This window comes from Coenobita brevimanus, chromosome 90 (assembly GCF_032717465.1).
Source record: "Coenobita brevimanus isolate Jiangsu-jjx chromosome 90, ASM3271746v2, whole genome shotgun sequence".
In the NCBI taxonomy this organism is placed as follows: domain Eukaryota; kingdom Metazoa; phylum Arthropoda; class Malacostraca; order Decapoda; family Coenobitidae; genus Coenobita; species Coenobita brevimanus.
In genome coordinates this window covers 8,662,869-8,681,666 of record NC_137043.1, presented here as the reverse complement: position 1 = coordinate 8,681,666, position 18,798 = coordinate 8,662,869, and the positions used below count along the sequence as shown (strand labels likewise).

Below are 18,798 nucleotides of genomic sequence, written 5' to 3'. Positions count from 1 at the left end.
CCGCTCATGGGTGAGGGTCTGCAATCTCTGTCCTCTCTTGGGTGAGGGTCTGCAATCTCTGTCCTCTCTTGGGTGAGGGTCTGCAATCTGTCCGCTCTTGGGTGAGGGTCTGCAAACTCTGTCCTCTCTTGGGTGAGGGTCTGCAATCTGTCCGCACCTGGGTGAGGGTCTGCAATCTGTCTGGGGCTGGTTTAGGGTCTGCAGTCTCTACCAGTTTTAGCTTTCTGATGGTATAACTTCTGCAACACTTTCTCCCTCCCAGACAGTTTCACTTCGAAGCGAAATTGAGACTGGGAAAGTTTGGTGCAGTTACGGAGTCTTAGGCTGTGAAGGGCGTGACATGTCCCCCTATTTATAACATATGCTGAATCTTATCATCATAGAAACAATTCTACTATTGTGTGCCAGCTAATAGCAAACGATTTTTCTTCGCTGAAGGTGAGACATAATGGGCTGAGTCTTAATATCACTTTTCAACTGTCTCATGGTGGACATGACTCTTATAGTCTCTTCCAGGCAATGCCAGATGACTAACACAGCTGATATTGAATCTAATGGGAGAGTGCTGTGTTGATACCGTCACAAATAACACCGTCACCATTAACACCGTCACCGTTAATAACGTCATCATTAATTCCGTCAAAGTTAACATCGTCATCATTATCACTGTCACCATTAACACCGTCACCATTAACACCGTCACCATTAACACCGTCACCATTAACACCGTCACCATTAACACCGTCACCATTAACACCGTCACCATTAACACCGTCACCATTAACACCGTCACCATTAACACCGTCACCGTTAACACCGTCACCGTTAACACCGTCACCATTAACACCGTCACCATTAACACCGTCACCATTAACACCGTCACCATTAACACCGTCACCATTAGTACTGTCACCGTTAACACCGTCACCTTTAACACCGTCACCATTAACATTGTCACCATTAACACCTCACCATTAACATCTCACCATTAACATCTCACCATTAACACCGTCACCATCAACACCGTCACCATCAACACCGTCACCATCAACACCGTCACCTTTAGCACACACGAAATACACTACTCAAGCATTCTATTCTGACTTACATCAGACGACTGTAATGAACTGAAAGTAGGACAGTTATGCTGAGAGTGTTAATACTTCCACCATTAACCCTGTCATGGCAGCATCCTCTCTCTTTTCATTCACTTGACGAACTGTATTTTTAGAATATTCTTACTGTTTTTCTGAAGTTTTTTTTATCAGTTTAACCCTCCTCAGGTAGACGTCGGTCCGCCTTGCATAGCAGGTAGACGTGGGTCTCTCAGACCCCAAAATATAAAAATTTGGGGAAAATGTTTGTTTCGTTTATTCCAATACTGAAAACAGAGTAACATATTTAATGCTTCCGCAACACAAGCATGTAAAAAAAATGAATTGTTCTTGTCTTTTTATATTTGTAACAAATTTTTGAAAAGAAAAAAATGTAGAAAAAACTAAATAAATTTTGACCTATAAGAAAAAAAAAAAAAAACTGAATGGTTGCTTGAGTGGTGTCACAGCATGGTATGGGATGATGCTTCATGGTGTGAATGGGGGATGGCAGACTCTGCAATTTTATCTGCAATCAGGGAGAACAAACCCCCCCCCACACCTCAGGTAGACATGGGTCTCACAGACCCGTAACATATAAAACCACCCTTATACTGGGGAAACGGAGAGACAGCTTGAAGTAACTCCCTCACCCCTTGCATGGAGACACAAAGTTAGGAAGCTACTGAGAAGAACAGGGCTCCCGGGTATTTAGAAGTTAGTGAACTAGACAATGGGAGAGGGGGGGAGGGTCTCAGACTCATGTCTACCTGAGCAGGGTAGAAGACGTCTAGTAGTGAAGGAGGTAAAGGAGGCTGTGCCGTAACCGTTCCATATCGAAAAATTTACTGTAACGTGCATCGAATCGTCAAGTGGCACCATTAGCGAAAAGTAAAAAAAAAATAATAAATACCTAAATAAATTAAGGGAGATCGATAATGAAATGGAGGGGTGGAGTGGAGAGGGATATGAGAGATAGGTGTGTGTGTTGGAGGAAGGGCAGTCTGATGTCAGAGGACAGACTGACATGGAGATGGACTGTTTGTGGCCATCCCTTGGTTTATTAAGGCGCCTGGTTATAGGCGATAGATGAGTAGGTAGACAGACAGGTAGATAAATATAGATACATAGACTGAAAAATAAATGAATCGACTGATTATATGAAGTCTCACAAATCTGAATAAAATGGTAACAATAAAAACATTAATATCAGTAAAGCATGGCATAGGGATCAATTAGATCGCTCAAAACTGAATAAAGTAATATCATTTAAGGGAAGCAAGACAAAAATACATCAGCGATCGGAAGTGGCCAGTCTTTCTCTTCAGTTCTGTCTTACTTTATCCGGACATTGTGGAGTTCATACTTAAGGTAGTTAAGCATGTACCCCATTAATTCTTCCAATTCTATGACTTGTTTTGAAGCTTATTTTTGCTACTGCTGTGCTCATGTAACTCAGGGAAGATCTTTAGTGGCAGTGTTTTTATATATGTTACTCCTGCAGTTCCGAATTAATTCCACTGCTGAATAACCGTCTGTTGGCAACACAATAAACTAAAAACACACGTCATCATAATGAAGTGGTTAACTAAGCTTTTCTTTCCTCCTTCACTCGTGCTTTATCTTCATACAGCGGGAGAAAAGTATATCCGAAAGAATTCCAATTAATATGCCCTCTTTAATATGAGATTTCACCTTTAGTTTTTATTCCCTCTATTCCTCTACACTGTGAGATTTACCCCTTTTCCCTAACACTCGGAGAGACTTTTCATTTTCCTTTACAGTACAAAACATTTTCTCTTTTTCTTTTGCACTGCAGATTTTCCTCTTTTCCTCATCACTTCGAAAGATTTTTCAGTTTTTCTCTTCATTACGAGATATTTTTCATTTTTCATTAACAATACAAAAGATAATTCTCTTTTATCCATTAAAAAATATTTTCACCTTTTCCTCTTCATAGCGAGATTTTCCCTTTTTCTTCTACATAGCAAGAAATTTTTTCCTTTTTCTAATTCAGTGAGAGAGGGTTTCCCCTTCTCATCTACCCTACGAGATATTCCCCTTTCTCTCTAATGTACAAAAGGTTTTCCCCATTCTCTAAACACAAGGATTTTCTCCTTTTCCTCTACACTACTGGACATTTCCAGTTTCCCTCAACATATTATTCCTCGTATTCTTCAGCGGTGTTAGAGATTTTCCCTTCTTTCCCTCTGTATAAGAGGTTTTCCCTTTTTTCCTCCACACTACAAGAGCTTTTCCCGTTCCTTTATACTACAACAGCCTTTCCCGTTCCTTTATACTACAACAGCCTTTCCCCTTTTCCTCTTCAACACGAGCGATTTTCCCCTTTTCATTTATAATGCGAGATATTTTCCCCATACCGCTATTTCCCCTTCACTACTAGTTTTTTGTCCTTGTTCGATTTTCTTTTTCTTCACTGAGATATTTTTCCTTTTTGTGCGAGAGATTTTCCCTTTAAGACGAGAAAAGTTCCGCCTCTGTATGCGAGACATTCGTTTCTAGTAGAGGAAATTACCTCTTCAGTTCAGGAGATTTAACTTTTCTTTCAGTGCCAGAATTTTTCCCACCAGTACGCAGATTTTCCCCTTATTGCGAGAGATTTTCGTTTATTTCCTCTTCAGTAACATGTTTCCCAATCAGCAAGAGAAATGTTGCACTTTATTATTGAAGTTTTTCCCCGTCGATGCGGGAGATTTTTCCTTCACTACGGGAAGCTTTAAGCCTGTGTGGAAGGGAAGGCCATTATTTATCTAAGACCACCAGGCTGAGTGACACAGTAAGGCGTCAGGAATAACACTGTACTGTATTATAAACAGAACTTCAAAATACTGATAGAGTTAATGGAGGTTAATTGCCATCTCAACACTATTGTTTTTCTCAGTGACCTGAATAAATCTATAGGGGAAAATAAGAGAGAGAGAGAGAGAGAGAGAGAGAGAGAGAGGGAGAGAGAGAGAGAGAGAGAGAGAGAGAGAGAGAGAGAAATTCCCGAGACCACCCTAAGGTCAAACAGACGACTCTGTCCTGTGATCTTGACCATCAACAGATTACTTTCAAAACCAAATTACTTCACTTTTGCCTTACCGTCAGCTACTCCATAAAGGGTATTCTAAATTGAATTAAAACTGTTTTAGCTGGTCTTGGCCAGTTACAATCAACTTTGGTCTATTGCTTTGAAGGACAGTATTTCACCCAACCCTTCCACTAAGTTTGGTCAGACTCGGATGATTTTTTTTTTTTTTTTTCAAGAACACACATAGCTCGAATTTTTAGTTTGCCCTGTGACCTTGACCCTTGATTATTTTTTTCTTAAAAATTGATAATTTCCTCTTTGCCTCACCCTAAACTTTTGCAGAAAGTTTGGCCTACGTTAGAGAAAAAATATTTAAGCTAACCTTGCACTGTGACCTTGACCTTTTGCCTTTTGAGCTCAGAAACAATAATGTTACTCTTTGCTTAACCTCAGCCTTTCCAACAAATCTGATTTTAATTGGATCAAAACTGATTTTTTTTTTTTTTAGTATGGCATACAACATATAACACCCACTCTCGCTAAACAAGAAGGGGCATTAAGTGTAACACCTACTGTACGCATATCAGTTGGTCTTGGGGACTAATATAATTTTGACTTTTCACAGTGACCTTGACCTTCGACTCACTACTTTCAAAATAAAATTACTTCATTCATGAAAACCCACTAAACCCTCCACCAGGAATGTTAAAAAAAATAAAAAATAAAAAATAAATGCATTGATATTGCTCAGTGGCCTTGACATTTTCCTGTGGCCTAGATGATGGCTCTCATAATCGCCTTTCATTATCATTGCTATTACCTGAGTTCTTCCAAAAAGTTTAGTCAACATCGCATCAAAACTGTTTTATATAGACTTTGCCACATAATTTTGACCTTTGGCCTCTTGTTCAGAAAAAAATATTGTATAATCCTCAGTTCATCCACCAAGTTTAATCCCAATCAGATCAAAATTGTTTTAGTTATTTGGTTCACACACAAGACAAACGGGTATATTTTAACCTTGATCAGTGGCCTTGATCTCCGATTGAATGCTCTCAAAATCCAATCCAACTGTTCTTGTCAGACCTTTAACCCTTCCAGCAAGTTTGGTTCACATCAGATCATGGATGTTTGAGTTGACCTTGCCCTGTGACCTTCCCCTGTGATCTTGAACTCTGAATATCCTCCAAGTCGAATCCTTTCATTCTTACCTTATCCTCAACTGCAAAGTTTGATCCGAGTCGGATAAACGCCGTTTTATTTGACCTTTTCATGTGAACTTGATCTTTGATGAATTATTCTCAAGAAAACTGTTTACTCCTTACCCTACCCTCAACCTCTGCACCAGTTTTGATTGCAATGTAGAAAAACAATGTGATTTATTTTTACTACAAAACACACAGGTTAAATTCTGACCTTACCCAGCGACCTTGACATTTGATTGTTTGTTAGTAAAACCGAATCACTTCTTTCCTTCCTTAGTTTCAACAGTTCCACAGTTTGGTCTGAACTGGATAAACAATTAATTAATTTTCCCAGGACAGCACTTTCCGTACCCCTCTGACCTTGACCTTTGACAGGTTTCCTCACTGGTTGACCCTTAAAACTTCAGCCATGCTTAGCTAAAATCAGATAAAAACTGATCAATTCATTTTGTTAAATCACACACACACACACACACACACACACACACACACACACACACACACACACACACACACACACACACACACACACACACACATTCACATATTCACACATACACATATGCACACGTGCTAAGTCTGTTCTTCGCTCTGCCAAAAATAATTTCATCCGTACTAAATTCTCTCAACTCTCCAACTCGAATTCTTCCCGATCCTTCTGGCACCTTGCCAAAAACCTTTCTAACAACTTTACCTCACCATCCTTCCCTCCTCTTTTCTACTCTGACGGCTCTGTAGCTATTTCTTCTACTGAAAAAACAGATCTCACTCAGACTTTCTCCTCTAATTCCACCTTACACGATTCCGGTGCTGTTCCTCCATCACTTCCCCCCTCTGACTTCCTCATGGCTGACATTAAAATTTCTTCAGGTGATGTATTTTCTGCCATCACAGGCCTCAGTACTAACAAGGCATATGAACCTGATGGAGTCCCTCCTGTTGTTCTCAAGAACTGTGCTTCTCTGCTTACACCCTACCTGGGTAACTCTTTCGCCTTTGTCTGTCAACTTGTACCTTTCCTTCTTGCTGGAAGTTTGCTGTCATTCAGCCAGTCCCAAAGAAGGGTGACCATTTCCAACCCTCTAACTATCGTCCAATTGCTTTAACATTCTGTGTCTCAAAATTTTTCGAGTCTATTCTTAACAGAAAAATTTTAAAGCATCTTTCCTATCACAACTTTCTTTCTGATCGTCAGTATGGGTTCCGTCAGGGACGCCCCACTGGCGTTCTTCTCACCTACCTTTCAGACTCCTGGTCATCCTCCTTTCGGGACTTTTGCGAAAGCTTTGCCATTGCACTTGACATCTCAAAGGCTGTCGATCGAGGCTGGCATAAATCTTTAAGTTCCAAACTGTCCTCTTACGGTTTCTATCCTTCTATCTGTGCCTTAATCTGTAACTTCCTTTCTGGTCGTTTTATAGCTGCTGTTGTAGACAGCCATCGTTCTTCTCCTAGATCTATCAACAATGGTGTTCCTCAGAGCTCTGTCCTATCACCAACTCTCTTCCTTTTCTTCATCAATGATCTTCTAAGCTGTACATCTAATCCTATCCACTCGTACGGTGATGATTCCACCCTTCACCTTTCCATTCGGTTTCCGCAACGTTCATCTCAGCAGTTACTTCAACAAACAAGCGATGAGGCTATGGCACACTTAGTGTCTGACTTGGCTCGTATCTCTGACTGGGGTAAAAATCATTTTGTTGTTTTTAATGCATCAAAGACTCAGTTTTTACATCTATCAACCCGTCAAAATGTTCCACAGGAGTACCCACTAATGTTTAATAATATCCAACCCAATCCTGCATCATCCTTGAACATGCTTGGGGTTTCATTCACACGGGACTTATCTTGGAAAGATTATATTACATCTCTTGTAAAATCTGCTTCCAAGAGACTAGGTGTGCTAAGCCGACTTCGTGCCTTCTTTACCCCTGCACAGCTGTTGACTTTATACACGTTTTTTTTTTTCGCCCCTGTTCAGAGTACAACTCTCGTGTGTGGGGAGGCTTCCCACATACAGCTCTTCTCAATTGCGTGGAGTCGAGGCTATTCGTCTCATCAACTCTCCTCCTCTTACTGGCTCCCTTCAACTTCTGTCTCTTTGCCGCACCGTTGCCTCTTTATCTCTTTTCTATCGCTACTTCAGTGGTCACTGCTGCTCTGAACCGTCTGCTTGCATCCCTCCTCCTCTACGACGGGTGCGTAGCACCCGTCTAGCAACAAACTCTCATCCCTTTTCTGTCCAACTCTCTAATGCAAGAGTTAACCGTTGTTCCCAGTCCTTCATTTATGCAACAGGTCAACTCTGGAACTGTCTCCCTTTGTCTGTATTTCCTACTTCCTATGATCTCCAGTCCTTCAAACACAGTGTGTCCAGGCATCTCGAAATGAATGGATAATGATTTTGGCTCTCCCTTGTATTTTTTTTTTTTTTTCTTGGAAGGAACGTTTTGCGGGCTCAGCCTTTGGTTCCCTCTTCCTCGCAAAAAAAAAAAAAAAAATACACATGTTCAGATATACACGCACTCGCTCTCGCGCCTTCGACGCGCGAGGGTGGATGCAATAAAAATTGTAAATAACGTAGGAATTCAAGGTAAAGGGGTTAACTCTCATCGCTGCGGTGTCTATTTCCCGATTTTCTTTTTACTTTTGTATCGCATTTGGGCTAAGCTGGCAAAAATATATAACCTCTTTCAGCTCGGGTGACAACCAAGTCTGCCCGGACAGGAGGATGAATCTGACTAGTAACCAAGGATATTCATATGTTTCGTAACTAAGGCTCATCAAATTTCATACAGCCATGACACAGTATTCAGATTGTGGGAGTGGCCCAGTTCCATCAGGTGAAAGTACTGTACTTCAATTATCCAGAACTATTTTATCCATATTAGTACAGAATTATCTCCCTTAATCGCTGCAGTACGAGATGTCAACCTTTCCACTGAGTAATGTAATCTGTCAGCCGCAAGAACAATAGTAAAGGAAAAGCTCATCGCCCTGAAGGGGATAAAAATGAAAGGCATAGCTTTTGGTGTGAGCTTATCAAAACATAACCTTTACTTCCACTGTCAAATATATGGTGACGCAGTAAAATGGATGCCCCAGCGGCAGATTAATCGTTCAACTGATGGTATAGCTGAGTTTTAATTAAATTACTGTTTTTTACGTTGTAGTTCAGGGAGGGTGAAAATGCATTTAAACACTATCCATTCTGTTGGAATTAATGGCACACTTTTAAAAATAATATATACTAAATCTTTTCATGAAAGATTATATTGATAGGATAAAATATATTATTCGTCTGTTCATTACGATATTAAAAAAAAAAAAAAAATCACGGTTATTGGATGGAAAGATCCCAGGGCACTCATGTTCGTTGTTTTTTTCATATCAGGTAATGTATCATGTTTCTTGCAACAAAAGTGCTGAGCAAAGACATTACTAAATTTATACACGTCGATTTCAGTTTCCACTTTTGATACAGAGAGAAGACAAACGTTATGTTCATCTCTCTCTCTCTCTCTCTCTCTCGTATTTTATTCAGCTAACACCAGACAATCATGTTTAGCTCTGCGTGAATCACAGGAGCTTCAGCGAGTTAATTCCATCACCGTTAACCTTTCCATGACTGGGATAAGTCTAGTATTCTATTCCAGTTAACACCATTCTCTTTCATCCAGAATCATAGTAACCTGAGTTAGTAGTTACTATTAACTCACTCATGGATGGCATAACTCAGTTCATCTTTATTTCAGCTAACGCCAGATGATTTTTTTCACCTGAGTCAGTCATAAGAAGTTAATACGGTTGCCTTCAATTCACTCATGGCTGGGATAAGTCTAGCATTCTTTTTTAACTAAGCCAGACGATTTTGTTCAGCTGAGTTATTGCTGTTGTTGTTGTTAATTATGTTGTTATTGCCTCAGGCTGATCTGAAACGTGAATTCTGTGGACTGCTCGCTGAAGTTGCCAGTCTCCTTCAAACAATTACCCTCCTTACGGGGAAGTGCAGGAACGTTTGTATATCTGGGCAGTGGAACCACCAGGTTATATCCGTGCTACAACATGCAGAGATCGTTCTCCAATACCACTGAAAAATGGAGGAATAGAGGTTATTGATCTCCACACTACGAGTGGCTTCTAAGCTGAAACGGTGTGTGTGGCAGCAACAATGCTGAAGTATTAATTCGTCACTTCACTATTGATACTTCTACTTCCTTCAATGGTCTCGTCTTGAAGTATTCACAACAGTATTATTTCATCTTAGAGAATGGACGTGAACAAGGCCATAGTCACTGATCAGCTGTGACTTAGCTTATCGATGGAGCAACAGTTTAATAATTCACAAACATGAGCCTGAGTGTGTCCTCTTAGTTTTACTTTGTCTACCGGCAGCGTAGTAAGCCCTATCGTACTGAGGGGATTAACAGTACCATCAATATCAAAATTTCACCGGCATTTCCCTGCCGGCGGTGGAGACGTAAAGTGTTACTTGAAAATAAAGTTTATGGATTAAATAGGCATGTGATGTAAAATACTGGGACTCATGAGAAGGAAAGATACCCTGACCTGCGGGGTTGATGAAAAAATGCTAACAAGCATAATGCTGGGATGGGAGTGCCGGCGAAGCATTGTTCGTGACAGTTTAGTCGGAACCAAGAGCTCTCTAATATCTTTCTCTCCTTCGTTGGCTACCACTCTGAGGCTAAGAGAGGCTTGGTACTTTTTTTTTTTTTTTTTTTCAAGGAAAGCTGTGACGGGCCACCCTAAGTGTCAAGTTCATGCGGTGGAATGCTAGGTAACACTTTGTCCCTGACTATATGGCGGAATCAATGTGTTTCTCAAGCCTAACCAGAATCAATCACATTTCTACAGTCCGATTCCCATGACTCACTCATCTGGGGTTATCTAAAACAGAATACTGTACTGAAGTTGTCATCATGAAACTTAATGATGTCAGTACTATCGTTCAGGCTTCTGTGAATAAAAATGCCCCATCGCCTTAATAAGACACAAGAGTTGTCCTTAACCTGAGAGGGTTGGAGAAATCTTAACATTTCCAATACTTTACCCTAATCCGTCATATTTTCCTTTCACTACGATAACGGATAACTGTCTTAAATACTGGTACCTCGAGACGATTTTATTAAACTTAGCATCCTCTGGTCGTCACAGCTTAAATGAAAGCTCTATCTAACCTCTTCTGTTCGAAAAGGCTATCCTAATCTGCACAATAGATTTTGGTACTGGCAAAATTATAGAGGTGTGTACGTCCGCACTTGCAAGAGTGGAACATGTTTCAGCAAGCAGGCTTTCTGATGGCATTGTAAATTTCGAGTAGTGTGCGTGGGTCCGCTGTAGCTTTAATAAATTCCAAGACAACTTAGCGTTTTTGCTGAGGTTGTATATTCCTGGCTTTGTGTGGAAATATGGTGTCGATTTTATCAGAAAGTTACATAACGACTTTTGCTTTTGCAGCGATGTGCGTAGGACAACTGTGGCTTTAATAGTTTACCAGATGTCTCAGACTTGGTGTTCAGGTTGGCGCTCTTGGCTCTCTCTCTCTCTCTCTCTCTCTCTCTCTCTCTCTCTTTTTAGTAATATGTTGGCGAATTTTAAGGAAAGTCCTTTACGTAACAGTTACACCTTATAGATAGTCTTTCCAACAATGAGTGTAGGTCTACTGTAGCTTAAATTAGTTCCAATGTAATTGACTCTTGGTGTTCAGTCCTGCAATTCTTCAGAAATGTTATGGCATATTTTGAGAAAAATCAGTTAAAGTAACACCTAGTGCGTTTCCCTGATATTTACAACGAAGTGCGTAAGTAAACTGTAGCTTTAAGGAAATGTTTGTCCTATATTCCACCACCCTACTACAGGTATGAAAGGTTCTTGTCCGCTATGCACACTTTAACAACGTAAGTCACAGGCTTGGGAAAGATACCGGGGTCATTATTTACCCCAGATTCTACCAGAATCTTTATCTTATACAATCTTATTACGTCTATCATTTTAATTAGAGCGCCACCAGTAGATTTTATTCAGCTTATAGGTTATGTTTTGGAGTCAAGGGATCAATATGGATTACATCTAACTTCTTAAATTCCAGTAATAGCTCATAAGATGTGTAAAATTACCTGGCCGTTTTGCAAAAATAAATCAATCAAAGGCCTCTTCATATCCAAGAGGTTAACTTGTCCCTCAAGTTAGCAATAAAACTCCGCTTCATTGAATGTCTCGGGGTTTTCCATCCTTCTGTGGTTTTGTCCTCATAACCGCAAACGCCATTTTCCACAAAACCCATCCTCCAGTTGCAGTTGATAATCGGTCGTCGAGTGAATGGTATCCTTTAATTCTAGTTTTCAAGACCATTCCGAGTGTGAAACTATGACAGATCGTAACATAAGGCGTGATTACTGTTCCTGCGTTAAAGCTAATTACTTTTTTGTAGAATATTCTCGTTGCTTCCAAACCATTTGATTAAGCTTCAAAAAACTCGCTTTGGAGGAATTCCTAACGGTAAATTTTAACAATTCCTGCCCTAAAACTCCCTCCTGAGCTGGATAAAATACAATATATGCGATGGGAAAATTTTATAAAAAGTTACCTGAGTGAAAACGTTTAAAAAAGCTAATCAAAGGAATCTTATTTATAGCATGTAGCAACTCATTGCTTTTTTCTGAACACTATAATTTTGGGGAACTTAGTCCAACATGTGGGAACTGAATATTAGTGATTGGAGACAAATACAATAATAATAATAATAATAATAATAAAAGGCAAGACTAACAAGGACACAGCCATGTTGATTTTTCCCTCTGCTGATGTACTTCATATCTTTATCCAGTTTCAAAATTACACCTTTCCTCTCTCATCTCTGTGTCCTGTGTTTCCATATATCAGTAAATTGGGATTATGTTCTATCACTTGCTTTAACACGTACAGTTTTAGCAAAAATATTTGTACACATCTGGGTTCCAGTGCTTTCATAACTGTGTTTATTACAGCATGGGAGAGGAATATTATGTAACACATATATTTATGAAATGCAGTGAACATTCAGATATACTTGCCTCATGATAAATAAACGAACAGCAACATAACACACAATGAAACCACCAATCACAGGTCTCCTCTGTTAATTTTTTGTTGTTCATCGACTTTCATGTGTTGTAAAAATCTGGATGATGAACATGAATATCCGTAATATAATAAAGCATTATGTACGACCTCACTTTCATTTATTTCAGTTTACATACAAAGTTGTCACCATAAAAATTACGAAAACCATTCAAAAGACTCCGAAAATTTATCCCCAGAATAAAACATTATATATATATATATATATAATCATCAGCCGTTGAAGTCCACTGCAGGACAGGCCTATTCCTACCGAAGTGGGGACGATACAGCCAATGTATCTCTACCAAGTGGCTGCTTAGGCTGTCTGGTAGAGATTGTATGTAGGGTGAGAAGTGCTTGTAAGTGTAATTGTTGTGTTGGAGTGGCTTTGGATGTGTGTGTGTAGTCTGTGAACCAAGTGTAATCGGCCCGCGCAAGCCGACTGGGTGTAAGCATACTTTATAGTATGCGGCACTGGTTCAGCCACAGCACCCCATGTGTCCGCCAATGCAGTACGTGGCCAGAAGAACGCTCCCAATTTATTACGTTGGCGGGGCGCGAACCCTCGTTCTTTAGTATACGAAAACGCACTCTTTACTACTATACCACAGGGGCTCCAAATATATATATATATATATATATATATATATATATATATATATATATATATATATATATATATATATATATATATATATATATATATATATATATATATATATTCAAGCAATACTATTTCCCTCTTGTCAGTATTGTGGGGAATAGTTGATGCTCAAATAAGTCATGCGAATTCTTTCACACACTACATCCTGTCCATTCTACCGGAAAGAAATATATTGAACTATTCTTTTTTTTTTCCGCCCATACCGACCAAAAGTAATCATATTACATGACTGTGAATTCTGTATTCGCTGCGACAGTTCGTAAATAGAAAACGCCAAGTGCAGAACAGGAGCCTAGTTTATTCAACGTTTTGTCAAAGCTGCTTAAGAAAGCAGCTTTGGCGAAACGTTGAATAAACTGATCCTCTGCTCTGCACTTGGTGTTTTCTCTATTATTTTAATTGTACTATTGTCTATGCTGTGGAGGGAGGGTGATATTACTCGTCTGTCAGCCTATCGTTTGAGCAAACTAATGACGGTTTGTTAGTACTTGCAATGCTACTACAGTACGTATAGTATTCTCTCGGATAGGAGACCACTTCTCAAATTATTAATATTAAATCCTGACGAGCTCACTTATAAAATAAATAGTTAGAATAATGAAATTCCCAGTTCGTTTTATCGAAACAAGGATCTAGAGAAACTGGAAAAATGAATAGCATTTTTGTTAATAATCGTCTGTTTGATGAACCCGAAGTTAAAAACTTTATAAACGTCTTCATGTATATGATATACGTGTTTCTATAGTTGGTAAAAATTAAGTGGACAACTATGACAAGATAATTATTAAACTAATACTGTTGAAGAATATGAATAATTAATAGTATCATGATTCAGCTGATCGAGATACTATACACTCAGTGAGTGAAGTCGCTGTGGCCCATACAAGGGCTCATCGCGGTCTTCCATTTGAGTACGCTACTGTTCGTAGATCATAGGGCAAGATAGTTTTAGGAGTGAGTGTATACTTAGTCGTGGTACTTCTAATTAACCATCTCAGTCGAAATACAGTAAGTCTTGCATTGAAGTCCAGCTAATTCCAGTCTAGTTTATCCAGCAGAGAAGAAGTACAGGAGCCTGACAGTGTTAATACCACGACCACTGGTCCATTGATAGTCATATCAACAATGATGTTCTATTGCAGCTATACCTAAACTTTTTCATTCCGCAGAAAGTTAGTCATGGTAGCATGTGAATATCCTTTTTGCTATAATCCTGGGCTTGTGTCTGTGTGTGCGTAGTGGAGCTGAAACTAAAAAATGTATTTCGATAAAACTTGGCAGGATTGTTGTAACTGTTTCAGAGATGAGCCCGTTTCAAGGATCGCGTTCACAAACTCAGGAGTTGCCAGTGATCGCCGGGTAATTTAATTAAGAAACCGGTCGACTACTGGTTCGCGCAGCCATAATTTTCCAAAATCCCTTCCATGACATTTAGTGATGAAGAGTACATAAATTCTTCAATGCTATAATCATTGGTCATTATGCCAGTTTTCTATATATGATTTACTAAGTAAAATACTGCAGAACAATTACTAGAATGCATAAAAAACAAGTTGTCTGTTAGCATTTATCATGTTATTAGAAGCCTAGTTGCATGTTTGAAATGCTTCGCATTTACTTTTCAAAATGATTAATGTTTTATCCGGCAATTGCTGAAGAGAATGTACCGACTATACGTTATAAACAAGGCGCAATTTATGAAGCCGAAATCATGCGAAGACGAAGCCGCTGACCGAAATCCAGAGTACTCATGTTTCCAGGAAGACAACGACAAAACAGAGCGCAGGCGTGTGCGTACAATCTTCATCTGATTTCTATAAATATTTTGCAACCAAATGACTTCATGTTAGCATTAGACATATATGTCTGATATAAAACAGGCGCAATTTATGAAGCCGAAATAATGTGAAGACGAAGCCGCTGACCGAAATCCAGAGTCCTCATGTTGCCAGGAAGACAACGACAAAACAGAGAGCAGGCATGTGCATACAATCTTCATCTGATTTCTATAAAAATTTTGCAACCAAACGACTTCATGTTAGCATTACGTATAGACATATGTGTCTGAAAGTTTTTTTTTTTTTTTTATTAAAACTATAATGTAAAACATGGCTGGGAATGTATGTAATCGGTTTTAAGCTACGAAGAATATTTGTCCCGACGTTTAGACGGTTAGTTTTGTTACCATAGCGATTCCTTGCAACTTTATCATAATGAAGCTTATTTTCCCCAATCCACTAAGTACACATGTTCATAAAATTATTTTTATGAACGAAGTGATAACGGAAACATTTATAAAACAGTAGTTTAGTTGACCGCATTTTTATTTTTCAAATTAAGTTATCAGGTGAAGATTGGCAATTTGGGGGAGTTAGTGAATGCTCCTACTTCAGTAGAGTGAAATTTTCTGAAAGGGTGTTTTGACCCCTAGTTTTTCCCAGGAGCTTTACCGATGAATTGCTCAATAGGGCCGCAAGCACTTACATCTGTGCTGATGCAAAAATAATTGGTCTTGAGCAGAGCAAAGAATTGTCCAGGAACGACTCTCATTTGTGATCACCTCACTTACTTTTCAGACTCCTGGTCACCCTCCGTTCGGAAACTTGGCGAAAGCTTTGCCAGTACCCTTGACATCTTAAAGGCTTTCGATCAAGTCTTTAATAAATCCAATTTCCAAACTGCCACCTTATGGCTTCCATCCTTTTATCTATGTATTCATCCCTAGCTTTCTTTCTAGCCGTTGTATTGCTGCCGTTGTAGACGGCCACCGTTCTTTTCCCAGAGCTATCAGTGGTGGTGTTCCTCAGGACTCTATCCTGTCAACAACCCTTTTCCTTCAGTTCATCAATGACCTTCTAAGCTGTACATCTCAATCCACTCATATGCTGATGACTCCACCCATCACCTTTCCATTCGTTTCCTGCAGCGTCCATCTCAGCAGTTAGTTCAACAAACAAGGGATGAGGCTATGGTACACTTAATGTCTTAAAGACTTGGCTCATGTCCCTCATTTGGGTAAAAGTAATCTTGTTGTTTTTAACCCTAAAACAGTACACCTGGGTCTGAGAGACCCGGCCATTTTTTGCCACTTACTGGTTTAGCAACTACTATATGCCAGGGACCCCTGTCCTTCTCAATAGCTTCCTAGGTTTGGATGCCGATGCTAAAGGTGACTGTGTGGTTTTCCAGGTCTCCTTCTGTTTTGGTGTATAACACACTAAAAGTCGTGGTCGGGTCTGTGAGACCCAGGTATACTGGATAAGGGGAGCTGAAATTTACTGTTGTGTGATGCAAATTTTTCCACCCCGTGAATTGCCCTTTCCACACCACGAAGACCCTTCATGCCACTAGCTTTGACAGCAGTGCGAGCATCATTGTGTCGTTTCTTTTCTTATGGGGTCCATGTAAACAGAAACTGTACATTTCTGTAAAGATTTTTCTCAAAAATTTGCCTAAAATGCTTTAAATATGTTAATTTTAATTGTATATTCATTACTGCATAGTAAATTGAACCAAAAAGGTTGTAGATTTGTCAAGGATTCAGTAAATAAAACACAAGTATTTTTTTTTCTATTTTGTGGGTCTGTGAGACCCAGGTGTACTAATGGTGTATAGGTGCATCAAAAACTCAGTTCTTACATCAATCAACCCGAGAAAATATTCCACAGGAGAATTCCCTAATTTTTAACAATATCCAACTCAGTCCTGCATCATCTTTAAACATACTTGGAGTTTCATTCTCTCGGGATTTATCTTGGAAAGCTCATATTACATCCCTTGTAAAATCTGCTTCCAAGAGATTAGGTGTGCCAAGCCGACTCCGTGTCTTCTTTACCCCTGCACAGTTCTTGATTTTGCACACGGGTTTTATTAGCCCCTGTGTAAAGTACCACTCTCATATGTGGAGGCTCCCCACATACATCTCATTTCAGCAAGGTGAAGTCAAAGGTTTTTTGTTTAATTAACTTTCCTCTTTCTGGCTTTCTTCAGCCTCGGTTTCTTCGCTGCACTGTTGCATCTTTCTGTCTTTTCTATCGCTGCTTCAATGATCACCGCTCCTCTGAATTGCCTGGTTGCATACCTCCACCACTATGGTGGGCGTGTAACACAGTTTTACAACAAACTCTCATTCCTTTTCTGTCCAACTCTCTAATACAAGAGTTAACTGTTATTCCCAGTCCTTCTTGCATGCAACAGGTCAGTTCTGGAACTGTCATTTTCTGTCTGTATTTCCTACTGCCTATGATCTCCGTCTTTCAAGCAAAGTGTTTTCAGGTATCTCGAATTGAAGAGGTTTTGAATTTGGCTCTCTGCTATCTTTTTTTTGCTTTTACTTGGAGGGAACAATTTGCGGGCTCCTGGCCTTTGGTTCCTTCTTCCATGCATTACAAAAAAGTGCTGAGTGGTTCGATGAGTAGGCGGAGCGCTTGTCTAATATACTATAATTCTTGGAGTGTGTCTGTCTGTCTGTGTAGCGCATCCATAACTGGAAAAAGAATTGCAACAAAACTTCGGAGAATGATTGTAATTTGGCAACAGATGGGTTCACTTCAATGTCACATCGATTAAAATTGTCTTAAGGGGTGTTTTGGCTCCTATTTGCTTTACATAACTCCTTGGGGGTTGTCTGGCATAGAAGCAGGTATTTGTTGGTTTACAGCAGCGAGAGTCGGGGTTGAAAAACGGCCCTCATTTCAACAGCCAAGTAAAGAACAAAATCATGATTTTCTCAACAAAATTTATATCACTGGCATCGATAACAATTCTGTGTGCAATGGTGCGAAAACTGTTACAAGCAGATGCACAGTTTTGGAGCCAGTCGAGTTTAACTGAAGCAATTCCTGGCAAGCCGGGGGAAAACTTGAATGCCTGAATATTAGTCTGTTTGAAGACAGTTACTACACTTGAAATTTATATAAAAAAATATGACACCGGTACTATGTTGTACATTCGGCTGTGTAAACAGGTTCCCAATACATTCTGCCAGTCTTCTGCAATTGCGAGATGAATGAAGTGGAGCCCTTGTAGCTGCAAACGAGTGAGAGCCCTCCACAGTAGCAAGGGTGCAGCTGCCCGGTAGGGCCATTAATCCTCACATGACAGAAATATTCTGTATTATATTTCAGCTAACGCCAGCCGATTTTGTTCAGCTGAAAGTTTTCCATAGGAGCTAGGCATTGTAAGTACTGTCACCTTTAACCCTTACAGCACTATAATACTCTATTCCTGCCAATCCCATGTGATTTTGTAACATTGTGAGCGAGTCATAGGAGGCTCAGAGATTACCTTTACTAACTTCTCTCTCTCTCTCTCTCTCTCTCGTAATCTTTTGTGAGGAGTATCAAAAGGCGGCTGTAGGTTTTATTTTCAGGCTAAATAAAATCGCTGTAAGTAGGAGAGAATCAGCAGAAGAAACCGTATTAATACTTCCATCCATCCATTGCCAGACGCCATGTATCCCAAATGGGGTGGCCAACGGCTTAGAGTTAATTGTTTTACAGGGAGGGGCACTAATCCTCCACCAACCCCACTTGACACGTAGGGATGCCAACAGCATCTGGTGTTCCCAGGCGGTCACCCATCCAAGTACTAACCAGACCCAACGTTGCTTAACTTCGCTGATCGGACAGGAAGCGGTATACTCAACGTGGTATGGCCGTTGGCTATACATCTGGC

General features: G+C 39.8%; 1 non-coding gene across 1 annotated transcript; it reads right to left on the bottom strand.

Annotated features, from left to right (window-relative positions):
* Positions 1 to 18,667: 18,667 nt before the first annotated feature.
* LOC145411752 (5S ribosomal RNA) lies at positions 18,668 to 18,786 on the bottom strand. Its single transcript, XR_013899454.1, has one exon. It is a non-coding gene; the product is annotated as a 5S ribosomal RNA (ribosomal RNA).
* Between the last annotated feature and the right edge of the window lie 12 nt (positions 18,787 to 18,798).